General features: G+C 50.6%; 2 non-coding genes across 2 annotated transcripts; both read left to right on the plus strand.

Annotated features, from left to right (window-relative positions):
• Nucleotides 1–9,730: 9,730 nt before the first annotated feature.
• LOC144675300 (U2 spliceosomal RNA) lies at nucleotides 9,731–9,915 on the plus strand. Its single transcript, XR_013574922.1, has one exon. It is a non-coding gene; the product is annotated as a U2 spliceosomal RNA (small nuclear RNA).
• Nucleotides 9,916–13,519: 3,604 nt separating this feature from the next.
• LOC144675299 (U2 spliceosomal RNA) lies at nucleotides 13,520–13,702 on the plus strand. Its single transcript, XR_013574921.1, has one exon. It is a non-coding gene; the product is annotated as a U2 spliceosomal RNA (small nuclear RNA).
• The last annotated feature ends 1,803 nt before the right edge of the window (nucleotides 13,703–15,505 follow it).

Below are 15,505 nucleotides of genomic sequence, written 5' to 3' on the forward strand. Positions count from 1 at the left end.
ACCTCCAGGCCGGTCATTCTGGGCGGGGACTTCAACTGCATCATCGATGCGGCTGGACGATCCGGCAGGGCCGGAAGCAGATTGGACGCTACGTCCAGATCCCTGATGGAAACAGTTAAGGATGCCAAGCTGCACGACGTCTTCAGCAACCCTGCAGACGGAGCGCAGCGTAGATACACCTGGTCGCGGCCAGACGGGTCCATTCGTTCCAGGATAGACTTCCTCTTTGTGTCCCGTGCATTCACAGTCAGATCCACCGAGGTCAAGCCGGTGTTCTTCTCTGACCACTGCATCCTACTGGCGGACTGCCACTTGGAGAAGGACCTGAGGGTGGGCAGGGGGGCATGGAAGCTATTCGTGCAACTGCTGACCCCAGAGAACATTGAGGAGCTCAAGAGGGCTTATGAAGGTTGGAGAACCATGAAACCCCTCTTTGAGTCCCTGACACACTGGTGGGAAGCGATCAAGGGAAACACCAAGAGGTTTTTCATCCTCAAAAGCATCCAGAAAGCTAGAAAGGAAGAGAGGGAAATGTCCCGACTCCAGAAAAACATGCAGAATCTGCTCCGGCTGCAGTCGGTGGGGGTCGATGTCAAGGAAGAACTCCAAGAGGTGAAGAGCCAGCAAGCCTCGCACTTTGCCTCCAAGAACATCTTCCGTTCCAGAGTCCGCTCCGTGGAGCAGGATGAGACGTGCTCACGTTTCTTCTTCCAAAAGGAACAGAGAGAGAGCTCTGTGTTCAGCAGCCTGAATGAAGAAGACAGATCAGTAAAGTCAGCGCAGTCCGACATTTTGAGGATCAGCAAATCCTTTTATGCCGGATTTTCTGACGTGAAGCCGACGGACAGCACGGCCTCCCAGTCCTCCTTGTCCTCTATCACGGAGGTCTTAGGCGACAGTACACGGGAGAGGCTGGACAAACCGCGAACTCCTGACGAACTGACTTAGGCCCTTGAGTCCTTCGAGAAGAGTAAATCTCCCCAGAAGCGACGGCTTGCCGGCGGAGTTGTATTGGGCTCTGTGGGACTGGATGGGCCCAGACCTGCTAGGGGTGTACGAGAGTATGCTCCTGGCCGGCAGTATGTCAGAATCCATGAGGAAAGGCATCATCACCCTCATGTACAAGCACAAGGAAGAAAGGGAGGAAATTAGAAATTGGCGACCCATTTCACTGTTGAATGTGGACTATAAGATTCTGTCCAAGGTCATCGCCAATCGGGTCAAATCCGCTCTGGAATTGGTGATACACCCTGACCAGACCTGCACTGTGCCGGGCAGGAAGATCTCTGACAGCCTGGCGCTGCTCAGGGATACGATTGCCTATGTGCAGGACAGGGGTGTGGACACCTGCCTCATCAGCCTGGATTAGGAGAAAGCCTTTGACAGAATATCGCACACCTACATGGTGGATGTGCTCTCAAAATGGGGTTTGGGGAGGGAATTCGCAATTGGATCCAGTTGGATCCTACTCTACACTAACATCAGTAGCGCAGTCTCAATCAATGGGTGGGAATCAGATAGCTTTCCAATTAAATCTGGAGTCAGGCAGGGCTGTCCTCTCTCGCCTGTTCTTTGCTGAGTCCATCAGGAAGGATCCGGGCATTAGAGGAGTTACGATCCCAGGCAGTGGAGGCACTCAGATCAAAGCCTCCCTGTACATGGACGATGTCGCCGTCTTCTGTTCTGATCCGCTGTCGGTGTGCAGACTGATCCACATCTGCGACCAGTTCGAACTGGACTCGGGAGCCAAGGTAAATCGTGGGAAGAGCGAGGCCGTGTTCTTTGGGAACTGGGCTGACCGATCCTTTGTCCCCTTCACCGTCAGTGCTGACGGCCTGAAGGTGCTGGGGATATGGTTCAGAGGGACCGGGGTATGCGTTAGAAACTGGAAGGATCCAGTGTCTATGGTGAAAAGGAAACTGGGAATCTGGGAGCGACGCTTCCTCTCCGTTGCGGGTAAGAACCTGGTCATCAGGTGTGAGGCACTCTCGCTGTTGCTGTACATGGCGCAGGTCTGGCCCATTCCAGACTGCTGCGCGACGGCGATCACCCGAGCCATCTTCCGCTTTATCTGGAGGTCGAAAATGGATCGTGTCCGCAGGGACGCGCTGTATAAGCCTCTAGATAAAGGGGGAATAAACGTGCCCAACATCGCCCTCACACTGATGGCCACCTTTGTGTGCGGCTGTATCAAGCTGTGCGTAGACCCTCGGTACGCAAACACCAGGTGTCACTACGTGCTGAGGTTCTACCTGTCCCCGGTTTAGCGAAGGATGGGTGTGGCCACGCTGCCGCGGAACGCTCCAAGTAGTTGGACCGTGCCGTACCACCTGTCCCTGGTGGAAAACTTTATGCAGAAAAACACCTTTGACCCCAAGTCCATCAGGCAGTGGTCGGCACGTAACGTCCTATAGGCCCTGCGGGGAAAGGAGATGGTGGATCCTGTGCGATGTTTCCCCGAGCAGACTGTCAAAGTCGTTTGGCAGAATGCCTCGTCTCCAGAACTTTCCAACAAGCACCAAGACGTAGCTTGGCTGGTGGTGAGAAATGCCCTCCCCGTCAGATCCTTCCTGAAGTCTCACCCTCTCTGCATGTTGACCTCGAGGTGGCTGTCGTGGGGACGAGACCGTTGTTCACCTCTTTGTGGAATGTGCGTTTGCAAAGAAGGTCTGCAGAGAGTTGCCGTGGTTTTTGTCGCGGTTCATCCCAAGCAGTTCTGTGACACAGGTCTCTGTGCTCTACGTGTTGATCCCAGGGACAGGGACGCACATCGAGACAAGCAGGTGGAGGATCATCTACTCGGTGAAAGACGCTCTTTGGTCTGCCCGAAACTTGTTGGTCTTCCAGTGCAATGAGTTGTCCCCAGCAGAGTGTTGCAGACTGGCTGGCACATTCCAAGGCCGAGGACTACGTGCTGAGGGACGCACTAAAGCTTGGGGCAGCCGCCACAAATGCGCAGTGGGGAACGGTCGCTGTCTAAGACCTTTCAGCCATAGTGCACCGAGGGACTGGGAAAGGTATAGACCCCTCGGCCTGAAAGACTCACATTGAATGTATGCAGTGAATATTACATTTATCACAATTGTATTGAAGCACCTCAGAGTGCAACATGATCTATGTAGATAACTTGAATACTATTGCACTGTCTGACTGCCTGTAATGAGCATGTTGAAATGTCTGTAATGTTCATTGATCGTATTGAAGCGTCGCAGGGTGCGACATGATCTATTTGAAAAACTGGAATATGATTGCACTTTTTGCGATGGCCATTTTGAAATGTTTTGTAATGTTCTTTCAGATATTTTATGGATAAGGTATATTTTTCCACAAAAAAACGACAACAGTTACAAAGAAAACCAACAGCAGCAACAACAGCTCTTCTCCACAGTCTGAATTAGAATTTCAGAGTCAGAAAACAGAGCAAAAAAACACGCAGCGTCCTGAAATGACAAACCTGAAATGAAAGTGTACTTAGTGTATCAAGCCTTTAAACTGCATTGCTGAAAACTCCTTCCTGCCTGCTAGTGCAACAAGATGCTGCAAAGTATATTACACAGCGAATCAGGCCTTCAGTCGTCTTGACTTGTGCAGCTCCAGTGACTTCAGGCCTCCAAAAGCAGGCCAGTATTTGAAAGGGCTCCTCTTGACAAGTGTAAGACCCTGATCAAACTAAATATTTTAATTTTCTTAACCAGTGAGATTGAACGAACCGTGATGCATGTCCAAGACAAAATAGAATATAAAGCAATGTAAAGTAAATTAATAACAAATTGAGAAAGTAAATATGGAACACAAAATATTTTAAAACTAGGGCACAGGTTAAAAACATGATCCTAATTTCTGTTGAACTGAATGAGGCGAGTCATTACAGTGCGTGACCGATTTGTTTAAGTGTGCGGGCCCATTAAACTTTTTGCACAGCCGCGCAAATTTAAAGGGGCTTATGTGGCGGTGTGTCTGTGAGGAAACCTCTCCTCATATCTTGTATCCCACTGTGAAACCGTCTTCAGCTCCCAAATTGCACTCAGACAATGTGCTACATTTGCATATTGTGCAGGAGTCGGGGGAGGGGTCATGGGGCTGCCCCTTGTCTCTGTACTTGAAATGGCAGCCAGGCAGCAACTGTAGTGCTTCCTCAAATCCAACCTGAAGAAAAGGCAAGACATGTTGGGTGCTGAGAGGGAGAAGCATTGCCACTTTAGGTTCTACTTGGATTTTACTGAGGTAAAAGGTGATTGAAAAAGTCAAGCATTTCTCCCCTAGCAGTTACCACTGAGGACAGAAATAATACCGAGCGCTGATCTATCACCGAGCACTGAGGCCGGCCAAGGGGAGGCATCTGAAAGCTGCAGAGAGAGCAAGAAGCCAGGATGGACGACTGAGAATACTGGCTGAGATAGACAGCAAAAACTGTGACACAAGCTCAGGTAAGCGTGGTGTTTTGCAGTTCAAGTTCATCACTTTGTGACAGTATAGGTATTTTTCACTTTCCTAGGATAAGGCTGTTCCCTTTCTAGAAGTTAGAAACAGCCGTGCAGATGTATTTTCTGCGCTCCTTTGCTTGCCTGCTGAATAGGACTGATGGGAGGGGAAAAGGTGATTAAAAGAGAGCCGACATCATTGCAGGCTGGCAGATGGTGTGCTGTGCTGTGCACGCAGGTGGTTTTGTTGTTTGGCTTGTGTGTGACTTCTGGTTGAAGCTGAAAGATTTCTAAAATTTTGAAGGAAATAATCTTCGAGAAGGGGAGAAACATTTTCAACATTTTAACAGGATCTAAGGCTGTTCGCTGTGTCGTACCTGTACTTATCCTTGCTGCCACCTGCCTTCTCACTGCTGATCATCATCTTGTGTTATTATAATGATATAATGCATTGGACTTATTTACTGTGACTTCATAACATGACACATTTCCCTTCTGGTGATGTCATGCTGACATCCCGTAAAGGAAATAGACCAACAGTCAGCCCAAAAGAAGGCCCAATGCCAAGCAAAGGAAGCCCATAAACGAGGATGCTAGACAGCTCGTACAAAAGAAAGCAGGGCATCAGGAAACAACTCAACAGCAGCTGACGTAGTACTCTCCAGGTTCAGTGCAGGAGAAGCACTGGAATCAGTAAAAAGTAATGCCCCTACATGTCTGAACATACAACTTAGGAGCAGGAGTAGGCCACTGGGCCCCAAGAGCCTGCTCCACTACTCAGAAGATCATGGCTGATCCGATTGTAACCTCAACCCCACATTCCTGCCTACCAGCGATAACCTTCCAACCCCGCCTTGTTAATCTATCCAGCTCTGTCTTGAAAATATTCAAAGACTCTGTTTCCACCACCTTTCGAGGAAGAGAGTTCCAAGGACTCTCTACACTCTGGGAGAAACGCTGCTGACTTTGCCTTCCCTGTAGATGTGGAAGGACTTTAGCTGCATACCTGGTCAGCTGGCAAGCTCCACAGACCGATCGGCGCAGGCTTGGAGGGCCGAAGGGCCTGTTCCTGTGCTGTACTTTTTTTTCTTCTTTGTTCTTTGACTGCTCAAGCTGAAAGCAAAGACAAAAATACAGCAGGCCTCGATCGAAGAACTCCTCTGCGCTGTGAGCTAGTTGCTCACACGGAAACTCAGCTACAAAGACTCATGGATTGTCTCTCATGCCTGTCACGTGTTCTCCCTTGTGACTGAGTGTTTCTCGAAATTTTCCATTACCTGCCAGTTACACGACACATCTAGCGCAACCGTAGACAGCGACCTTTCTCCATTACGCCTTTGCCCCAAACTTTAGTGCGTCCCTCAGCACGTAGTCCTGGACCTTGGAATGTGCCAACTCTTTGCAATGGAAGACCAACAAGTTTCGGACAGCCAAAGAGTGTCTTTCACCGAGTGGATCCTCCGGCGGTAGTTGATGTTTGTCTCGGCGTGTGTCCCTGGGAACAGCCCCTGGAGCACAGAGTCCATACCTGTGTCACGGAACTGCTCGGGATGCACCTCGACAAGAACCACGGCCACTCTCTTCAGAGTTCTGGTGATGAGGCATTCTGCCAAATGACCCTGACGGTCTGTTCGGCGAACCGTCCGCCGGAATCCACCATCTCCTTTTCCCGCAGGGCCTCTAGGGTGATACGTGCTAACCACTGCCTGATGGACTTGCGGACAAAGGTGTTTCTCTGCATAAGTTTTTCCACACGGGGCAGGTGATACGGCACTTGGAGCGTTCCTCGGCAGGGTGGCCAGACCCATCCTTCGCAACACCAGGGACAGGTAGAACCTCAGCACGTAGTGACGCTTGGTGTTTGGGTCTACACACAGCTTGATACTGCCATACACAAAGGTGGCCATCAGGATGAGGGTGATGTTGGGCATGTTTTTTCCCCCTTCATCCAGAGTTTTTTTACATCATGTCCCTGCAAACAGGATCCACTTTTGACCTCCAGATAAAGCGGAAGATGGCTGGCGTGATCGCCACAGCGCAGGAGTGAGGAATGGGCCAGACCCGCGCCACGTACAGCAACACCGAGAGTGCCTCACACCTGATGAGCAGGTTCTTACCCGCAACGGAGAGGGAGCTTTGCTCCCACATGCCCAGTTCTTTTCTCACCATAGCTACTCGCTCCTTCCGGTTTCTAACGCATGCCCTGGTCCCTCCGAACCATATCCCCAGTAGCTTCAGGCAGTCTGACCTGCTGGAACGTTTCCCTGATGGAAACAGTTAAGGATGCCAAGCTGCACGATCCAGGATGGACTTCCTGTTTGTGTCCCGTGCATTCACAGTCAGATCCACCGAGGTCAAGCCGGTGTTCTTCTCTGACCACTGCCTCCTACTGGCGGACTGCCACTTGGAGAAGGACCTGAGGGTGGGCAGGGGGGCATGGAAGCTAAATGTGCAACTGCTGACCCCAGAGAACATTGAGGAGCTCAAGAGGGATTACAAAGGTTGGAGAACCGTGAAACCCCTCTTTGAGTCCCTGACACACTGGTGGGAAGCGATCAAGGGAAACATCAAGAGGTTTATCATCCTCAAAGGCACCCAGAAAGCTAGAAAGGAACAGAGGGAAATGTCCCGACTCCAGAAAAAGATGCAGAATCTGCTCCGGCTGCAGTCGATGGGGGTCGATGTCAAGGAGGAGCTCCAAGAGGTGAAGGGCCAGCAAGCCTCGCACTTTGCCTCGGAGGCCTCCAAGATCATCTTCCGTTCCAGAGTCCGCTCCGTGGAGCAGGATGAGACGTGCTCACGTTTCTTCTTCCAAAAGGTACACAGAGAGCGCTCTGTGATCAGCAGCCTGAAGGAAGAAGACGGCTCAGTAAAGTCATCACGGTCCGACATTCTGAGGATCAGCAAATCCTTTTATGCCGGATTGTATGACGTGAAGCCCACGGACAGCACGGCCTCCCAGTCCTTCCTGTCCTCTATCACGGAGGTCTTAGACCACAGTACGCGGGAGAGCCTGGACAAACCGCTAACTCCTGACGAACTGACTAAGGCCCTCGAGTCCTTCGAGAAGAGTAAAACCCCCGGAAGCGACGGCTTGCCGACGGAGTTGTATTCGGCTCTGTGGGACTTGATCGGCCCAGACCTGCTAGGAGTGTACGAGAGTATGCTCCTGGCCGGTAGTATGTCAGAATCCATGAGGAAAGGCATCATCACCCTCATCTACAAGCACAAGGGGGAAAGGGAGGAAATTAGAAATTGGCGACCCATTTCACTGTTGAATGTGGACTATAAGATTCTGTCCAAGGTCATCGCCAACCGGGTCAAATCCGCTCTGGAATTGGTGATTCACCCTGACCAGGCCTGCTCTGTGCCAGGCAGGAAGATCTCTGACAGCCTGGCGCTGCTCAGGGATACGATTGCCTATGTACAGGACAGGGGGGTGGATACCTGCCTCATCAGCTTGGATCAGGAGAAGGCCTTTGACAGAATATCGCACACCTACATGGGGGATGTGCTCTCCAAAATGGGCTTTGGGGAGGGAAATCGAAATTGGATCCAACTGCTCTACACTAACATCAGTAGCGCAGTCTCAATCAATGGGTGGGAAACAGATAGCTTTCCGATTAAATCTGGAGTCAGGCAGGGCTGCCCTCTCTCGCCTGTCCTTTTCGTGTGCTGCATAGAACCCTTTGCCGAGTCCATCAGGAAGGATCCGGGCATAAGAGGAGTGACGATCCCAGGCAGTGGAGGCACTCAGGTAAAAGCCTCCCTGTACATGGACGACGTCGCCGTCTTCTGCTCGGATCCGCTGTCGGTGCGCAGACTGATGCACATCTGCGACCAGTTCGAACTGGCCTCGGGAGCCAAGGTAAATCGTGGGAAGAGCGAGGCCATGTTCTTTGGGAACTGGGCTGACCGATCCTTTGTCCCCTTCACTGTCAGGGCTGACGGCCTGAAGGTGCTGGGGATATGGCTCGGAGGGACCGGGGCATGCGTTAGAAACTGGAAGGATCGAGTGGCTATGGTGAAAAGGAAACTGGGCATGTGGGAGCGACGCTCCCTCTCCATTGCGGGTAAGAACCTGGTCATCAGGTGTGAGGTACTCTCGCTGTTGCTGTACGTGGCGCAGGTCTGGCCCATTCCAGACTCCTGCGCGATGGCGATCACTCGAGCCATCTTCCGCTTTATCTGGAGGTCGAAAATGGATCGTGTCCGCAGGGACGCGATGTACAAGCCTCTAGATAAAGGGGGAAAAAACGTGCCCAACATCGCCCTCATACTGATGGCCACCTTTGTGTGTGGCTGCATCAAGCGGTGCATAGACCCTCAGTACGCAAACACCAAGTGTCACTACGTGCTGAGGTTCTACCTGTCCCCGGTGTTGCGAAGGATGGGTCTGGCCACGCTGCCGCGGAACGCTCCAAGTAGTTGGACCGTGCCGTACCACCTGTCCCTGGTGGAAAAATTTATGCAGGAAAACACCTTTGACCACAAGTCCATCAGGCAGTGGTCAGCACGTAACGTCCTAGAGGCCCTGAGGGATAAGGAGAGGGTGGACCCGGTGGGATGGTTCCCCGAGCAGACTGTCAAAGTCATTTGGCAGAATGCCTCATCGCCAGAACTTTCCAACAAGCACCAAGACGTAGCTTGGCTGGTGGTGAGAAAGGCCTTCCCCGTCAGATCCTTCCTACACGCCAGGAAGCTCACCCCCTCTGCACGTTGCCCTCGAGGTGGCTGTGGTGGGGAAGAGACCGTTGTTCACCTCCTTGTGGATTGTGCCTTTGCAAAGAAAGTCTGGAGAGAGATGCAGTGGTTGCTGTCGAGGTTCATCCCGAGCAGCTCTGTGACACAGGACTCTGTGCTCTACGGGCTGTTCCCAGGGACACACACCAGGACAAACATCAACTGCAGCTGGAGGATCATCAACTCGGTGAAAGAGGCGCTTTGGTCTGCCCGAAACTTGTTGGTCTTCCAGCACAAAGAGTTGTCACCGACCGATTGTTGCGGACTGGCACAATCCAAAGTCCAGGACTACGTGCTGAGGGACGCACTAAAGCTTGGGGCAGCTGCCGCAAAGGCGCAATGGGGAAGGGTCGCTGTCTAAGACCTTTCTACCACAGCGCACCGAGAGACTGGGAACTGTTTAGAGCCCCTCGGGCTGTACAGATCAAAATGAAAGGCTGTAAATGATTGTAATATTGTTTGTACTGATGCACCTGGTGATACATTTTGTAAAAGTTTAACCTGGATTGTACCCTTGTAATGTTGTTTTTGAAATGGTTTTGAATGTGATTGAAGATATTTTATGAATAAAGTGTATTTTTACAAAAAAAAAAAAAAATCTGTTCTTATCAGTTTAATATCTGATACGTCCCTTATCTGGGGAACATATATTAAATTGATTTTTGGAGCAGGGAGATGGAATAGGGGCTTGCTCCGTCCACTCCACGCATCGACCCGGTATTGCAGTATCTCTGGGAACGGTGCACCCTCCCCTTTCCAGGGGATTTTCAATGCTAAAAATAGTTTTCTTACAAACATCTGCTTTCTTTACTTCTCAACATGTACATGTTCCAAAATCCAACTTTCTTTCTTTCTCTCTCTCTCTCTCTCTCTCTCTCACTCACTCACCCGCAGCAGCTACACACAAAAAACACGCACTCTCACCCAACACTCGCCGGCAGGGCCGGCAGCAGATTGGACGCTACGTCCAGATCCCTGATGGAAACAGTTAAGGATGCCAAGCTGCACGACGTCTTCAGCAACCCTGCAGACGGAGCGCAGCGTAGATACACCTGGTCGCGGCCAGACGGGTCCATTCGTTCCAGGATAGACTTCCTGTTTGTGTCCCGTGCATTCACAGTCAGATCCACCGAGGTCAAGCCGGTGTTCTTCTCTGACCACTGCCTCCTACTGGCGGACTGCCACTTGGAGAAGGACCTGAGGGTGGGCAGGGGGGCATGGAAGCTAAATGTGCAACTGCTGACCCCAGAGAACATTGAGGAGCTCAAGAGGGATTACAAAGGTTGGAGAACCGTGAAACCCCTCTTTGAGTCCCTGACACACTGGTGGGAAGCGATCAAGGGAAGCATCAAGAGGTTTTTCATCCTCAAAGGCACCCAGAAAGCTAGAAAGGAACAGAGGGAAATGTCCCGACTCCAGAAAAAGATGCAGAATCTGCTCCGGCTGCAGTCGATGGGGGTCGTTGTCAAGGAGGAGCTCCAAGAGGTAAAGGGCCAGCAAGCCTCGCACTTTGCCTCGGAGGCCTCCAAGATCATCTTCCGTTCCAGAGTCCGCTCCGTGGAGCAGGATGAGACGTGCTCACGTTTCTTCTTCCAAAAGGTACACAGAGAGCGCTCTGTGATCAGCAGCCTGAAGGAAGAAGACGGCTCAGTAAAGTCATCACGGTCCGACATTCTGAGGATCAGCAAATCCTTTTATGCCGGACTGTATGACGTGAAGCCCACGGACAGCACGGCCTCCCAGTCCTTCCTGTCCTCTATCACGGAGGTCTTAGACCACAGTACGCGGGAGAGCCTGGACAAACCGCTAACTCCTGACGAACTGACTAAGGCCCTCGAGTCCTTCGAGAAGAGTAAAACCCCCGGAAGCGACGACTTGCCGGCGGAGTTGTATTCGGCTCTGTGGGACTTGATCGGCCCAGCCCTGCTAGGGGTGTACGAGAGTATGCTCCTGGCCGGTAGTATGTCAGAATCCATGAGGAAAGGCATCATCACCCTCATCTACAAGCACAAGGGGGAAAGGGAGGAAATTAGAAATTGGCGACCCATTTCACTGTTGAATGTGGACTATAAGATTCTGTCCAAGGTCATCGCCAACCGGGTCAAATCCGCTCTGGAATTGGTGATTCACCCTGACCAGACCTGCTCTGTGCCAGGCAGGAAGATCTCTGACAGCCTGGCGCTGCTCAGGGATACGATTGCCTACGTACAGGACAGGGGTGTGGATACCTGCCTCATCAGCTTGGATCAGGAGAAGGCCTTTGACAGAATATCGCACACCTACATGGGGGATGTGCTCTCCAAAATGGGCTTTGGGGAGGGAATTCGAAATTGGATCCAACTGCTCTACACTAACATCAGTAGCGCAGTCTCAATCAATGGGTGGGAAACAGATAGCTTTCCGATTAAATCTGGAGTCAGGCAGGGCTGTCCTCTCTCGCCTGTCCTTTTCGTGTGTTGCATAGAACCCTTTGCCGAGTCCATCAGGAAGGATCCGGGCATAAGAGGAGTGACGATCCCAGGCAGTGGAGGCACTCAGGTAAAAGCCTCCCTGTACATGGACGACGTCGCCGTCTTCTGCTCGGATCCGCTGTCGGTGCGCAGACTGATGCACATCTGCGACCAGTTCGAACTGGCCTCGGGAGCCAAGGTAAATCGTGGGAAGAGCGAGGCCATGTTCTTTGGGAACTGGGCTGACCGATCCTTTGTCCCCTTCACTGTCAGGGCTGACGGCCTGAAGGTGCTGGGGATATGGTTCGGAGGGACCGGGGCATGCGTTAGAAACTGGAAGGAGCGAGTGGCTATTGTGAAGAGGAAACTGGGCATGTGGAAGCGATGCTCCCTCTCCATTGCGGGTAAGAACCTGGTCATCAGGTGTGAGGTACTCTCGCTGTTGCTGTACGTGGCGCAGGTCTGGCCCATTCCAGACTCCTGCGCGACGGCGATCACTCGAGCCATCTTCCGCTTTATCTGGAGGTCGAAAATGGATCGTGTCCGCAGGGACGCGATGTACAAGCCTCTAGATAAAGGGGGAAAAAACGTGCCCAACATCGCCCTCATACTGATGGCCACCTTTGTGTGCGGCTGCATCAAGCGGTGCGTAGACCCTCAGTACGCAAACACCAAGTGTCACTACGTGCTGAGGTTCTACCTGTCCCCGGTGTTGCGAAGGATGGGTCTGGCCACGCTGCCGCGGAACGCTCCAAGTAGTTGGACCGTGCCGTACCACCTGTCCCTGGTGGAAAAATTGATGCAGAAAAACACCTTTGACCACAAGTCCATCAGGCAGTGGTCAGCACGTAACGTCCTAGAGGCCCTGAGGGATAAGGAGAGGGTGGACCCTGTGGGATGGTTCCCCGAGCAGACTGTCAAAGTCATTTGGCAGAATGCCTCATCGCCAGAACTTTCCAACAAGCACCAAGACGTAGCTTGGCTGGTGGTGAGAAAGGCCCTCCCCGTCAGATCCTTCCTACACGCCAGGAAGCTCACCCCCTCTGCACGTTGCCCTCGAGGTGGCTGTGGTGGGGAAGAGACCGTTGTCCACCTCCTTGTGGATTGTGCCTTTGCAAAGAAAGTCTGGAGAGAGATGCAGTGGTTGCTGTCGAGGTTCATCCCGAGCAGTTCTGTGACACAGGACTCTGTGCTCTACGGGCTGTTCCCAGGGACACACACCGAGACAAACATCGACTGCAGCTGGAGGATCATCAACTCGGTGAAAGAGGCGCTTTGGTCTGCCCGAAACTTGTTGGTCTTCCAGCACAAAGAGTTGTCCCCGACCGATTGTTGCGGACTGGCACAATCCAAAGTCCAGGACTACGTGCTGAGGGACGCACTAAAGCTTGGGGCAGCTGCCGCAAAGGCGCAATGGGGAAGGGTCGCTGTCTAAGACCTTTCTACCACAGCGCACCGAGAGACTGGGAACTGTTTAGAGCCCCTCGGGCTGTACAGATCAAAATGAAAGGCTGTAAATGATTGTAATATTGTTTGTACTGATGCACCTGGTGATACATTTTGTAAAAGTTTAACCTGGATTGTACCCTTGTAATGTTGTTATTGAAATGGTTTGGAATGTGATTGAAGATATTTTATGAATAAAGTATATTTTTACAAAAAAAAAAAAAAAAATCTGTTCTTATCAGTTTAAGACCTTTCTACCACAGCGCACCGAGAGACTGGGAACTGTTTAGAGCCCCTCGGGCTGTACAGATCAAAATGAAAGGCTGTAAATGATTGTAATATTGTTTGTACTGATGCACCTGGTGATACATTTTGTAAAAGTTTAACCTGGATTGTACCCTTGTAATGTTGTTATTGAAATGGTTTGGAATGTGATTGAAGATATTTTATGAATAAAGTATATTTTTACAAAAAAAAAAAAAAAAAAAATCTGTTCTTATCAGTTTAATATCTGATACGTCCTTTATCTGGGGACCATATATTAAATTGATTTTTTGAGCAGGGAGATGGAATAGGGGCTTGCTCCGTCCACTCCACGCATCGACCCGGTATTGCAGTATCTCTGGGAACGGTGCACCCTCCCCTTTCCAGGGGATTTTCAATGCTAAAAATAGCTTTCTTACAAACATCTGCTTTCTTTACTTTTCAACATGTACATGTTCCAAAACCCAACTTTCTTTCTTTCTCTCTCTCTCTCTCTCTCTCACTCACTCACCCGCAGCAGCTACACACAAAAAACATGCACGCTCACCCAACACTCACAGACAGCACTCTCATCTCACAAACACTCTACCTCACTCATATAAAAACATCTTTCACTTGCAAATACACCTCTCAAACACTCTCTCAGCTGCACCTTTCGCCTCACAACATTTTAAACCAGCTCTCTGCTGCCGCTGCCGCTGCTGCTGATACAGCAACAATCAAAACTCACACCTCAAACCTCACACACTTTACACAGCTACTCCGAAACCTCTACATCCACATTCACACAATCCTTACATTGCACAAGGAGCCCATTCCCCCCGTCGTGCCTGCACCAGTTCTCCCAATGAACATTCCACCTCGTGCCTTTCTCCTGCCTTCTCCACGTAACCCGGCACATGCTTTCTTTTCAAATAATCATCTCATTCCCTCTTCAATTGAACCTGCCTCCGCCGCGCTATCAGGCGGTGCATTCCAGACCCTGGCCACTCGCTGCTCCTGTCACTTTTGCTTCTTTTGCCAGTTACTTTAAACCTGTGCCCTCTCCTTCTCGATCCTTTCCCCGGTGCAAACAGTTTCTCCCTATCTACTCTCTCCCGACCCCTCATGATTTTCAATACCTCTATCAAGTCTCCTCTCGGACTTCTTTTCCCCAAGGAATACATTCCCAGCTTCCCCAATCTTACTTCATAACTCAACTTCCTCGCCCCTGGAACCAAACTCGTAAACCTCTTCTGCACTCTCTCCAATGCCTTCACTACCTTCCTAAAATGCAAGTCAAATTGCAATCCGTCAGAGTCGGCATGGCTTTACGAAGAGTGAATCGTGTTTGACTAATTTGCTGGAGTTCTTTGAAGATGTGACAAGCAAAGTGGATAATGGGGATCCTGTAGATGTAGCATGTCTGGACTTCCAGAAGGCATTTGATAAGGTGCCGCACAAAAGATTAATACACAAGATAAGATCACACGCAGCTAAGGGTAATATATTAGCTTGGCTAGAGGATTGGCTAACCAACAGAAAGCAGAGAGTCAGGATTAATGGGTCTTTTGTGGATGGCAAGCTGTAACTAGTGGGGTGCCACAGGGTTCGGTCCTTTGGCCCCAACTATTTACTTGGATTCAGGGGTAGAAGGTACTATAGCTAACTTTGCAGATGACACCAAAATAGGTGGGAAAGTAAGTTGCAATGAAGAAATAAGAAATTTACAAATGGATTTGGACAGGTTAGGTGAATGGGCCAAAATTTGGCAGATGGAGTTTAACGTGGATAAGTGTGAGGTTATCCATTTTGGTCAGAAGAATAAAAAGGTGACTTATTATTTAAATGGAGAGAAACTTCAGAAATGCTTCAGCACAGAGGGATCTGGGTGTCCTCGCGCATGAATCGCTGTAAGCTAGTATGCAGGTACAGCAGGTAACAAGGAAGGCAAATGGAATCGCTTCTCGGCCTTTTGGCAAAGATCAAGTGTAGTCGTGAAGCAATGGCTATAACCAGTCGAGCCCCATATCATGGGGTACGTAACACCGTTCGGGTGACGGTGAAGGACAGCGAAGCTTTCTTTACTTTCCAACATGTACATGTTTCAAAACCCAATTGGATCCAACTGCTGTACACTAACAGCGCAGTCTCAATCAATGGCTGGGAATCAGATAGCTTTCCGATTAAATCTGGAGTCAG

The sequence above is a fragment of the Cetorhinus maximus genome, unplaced genomic scaffold (assembly GCF_964194155.1).
Source record: "Cetorhinus maximus unplaced genomic scaffold, sCetMax3.hap1.1 HAP1_SCAFFOLD_940, whole genome shotgun sequence".
In the NCBI taxonomy this organism is placed as follows: domain Eukaryota; kingdom Metazoa; phylum Chordata; class Chondrichthyes; order Lamniformes; family Cetorhinidae; genus Cetorhinus; species Cetorhinus maximus.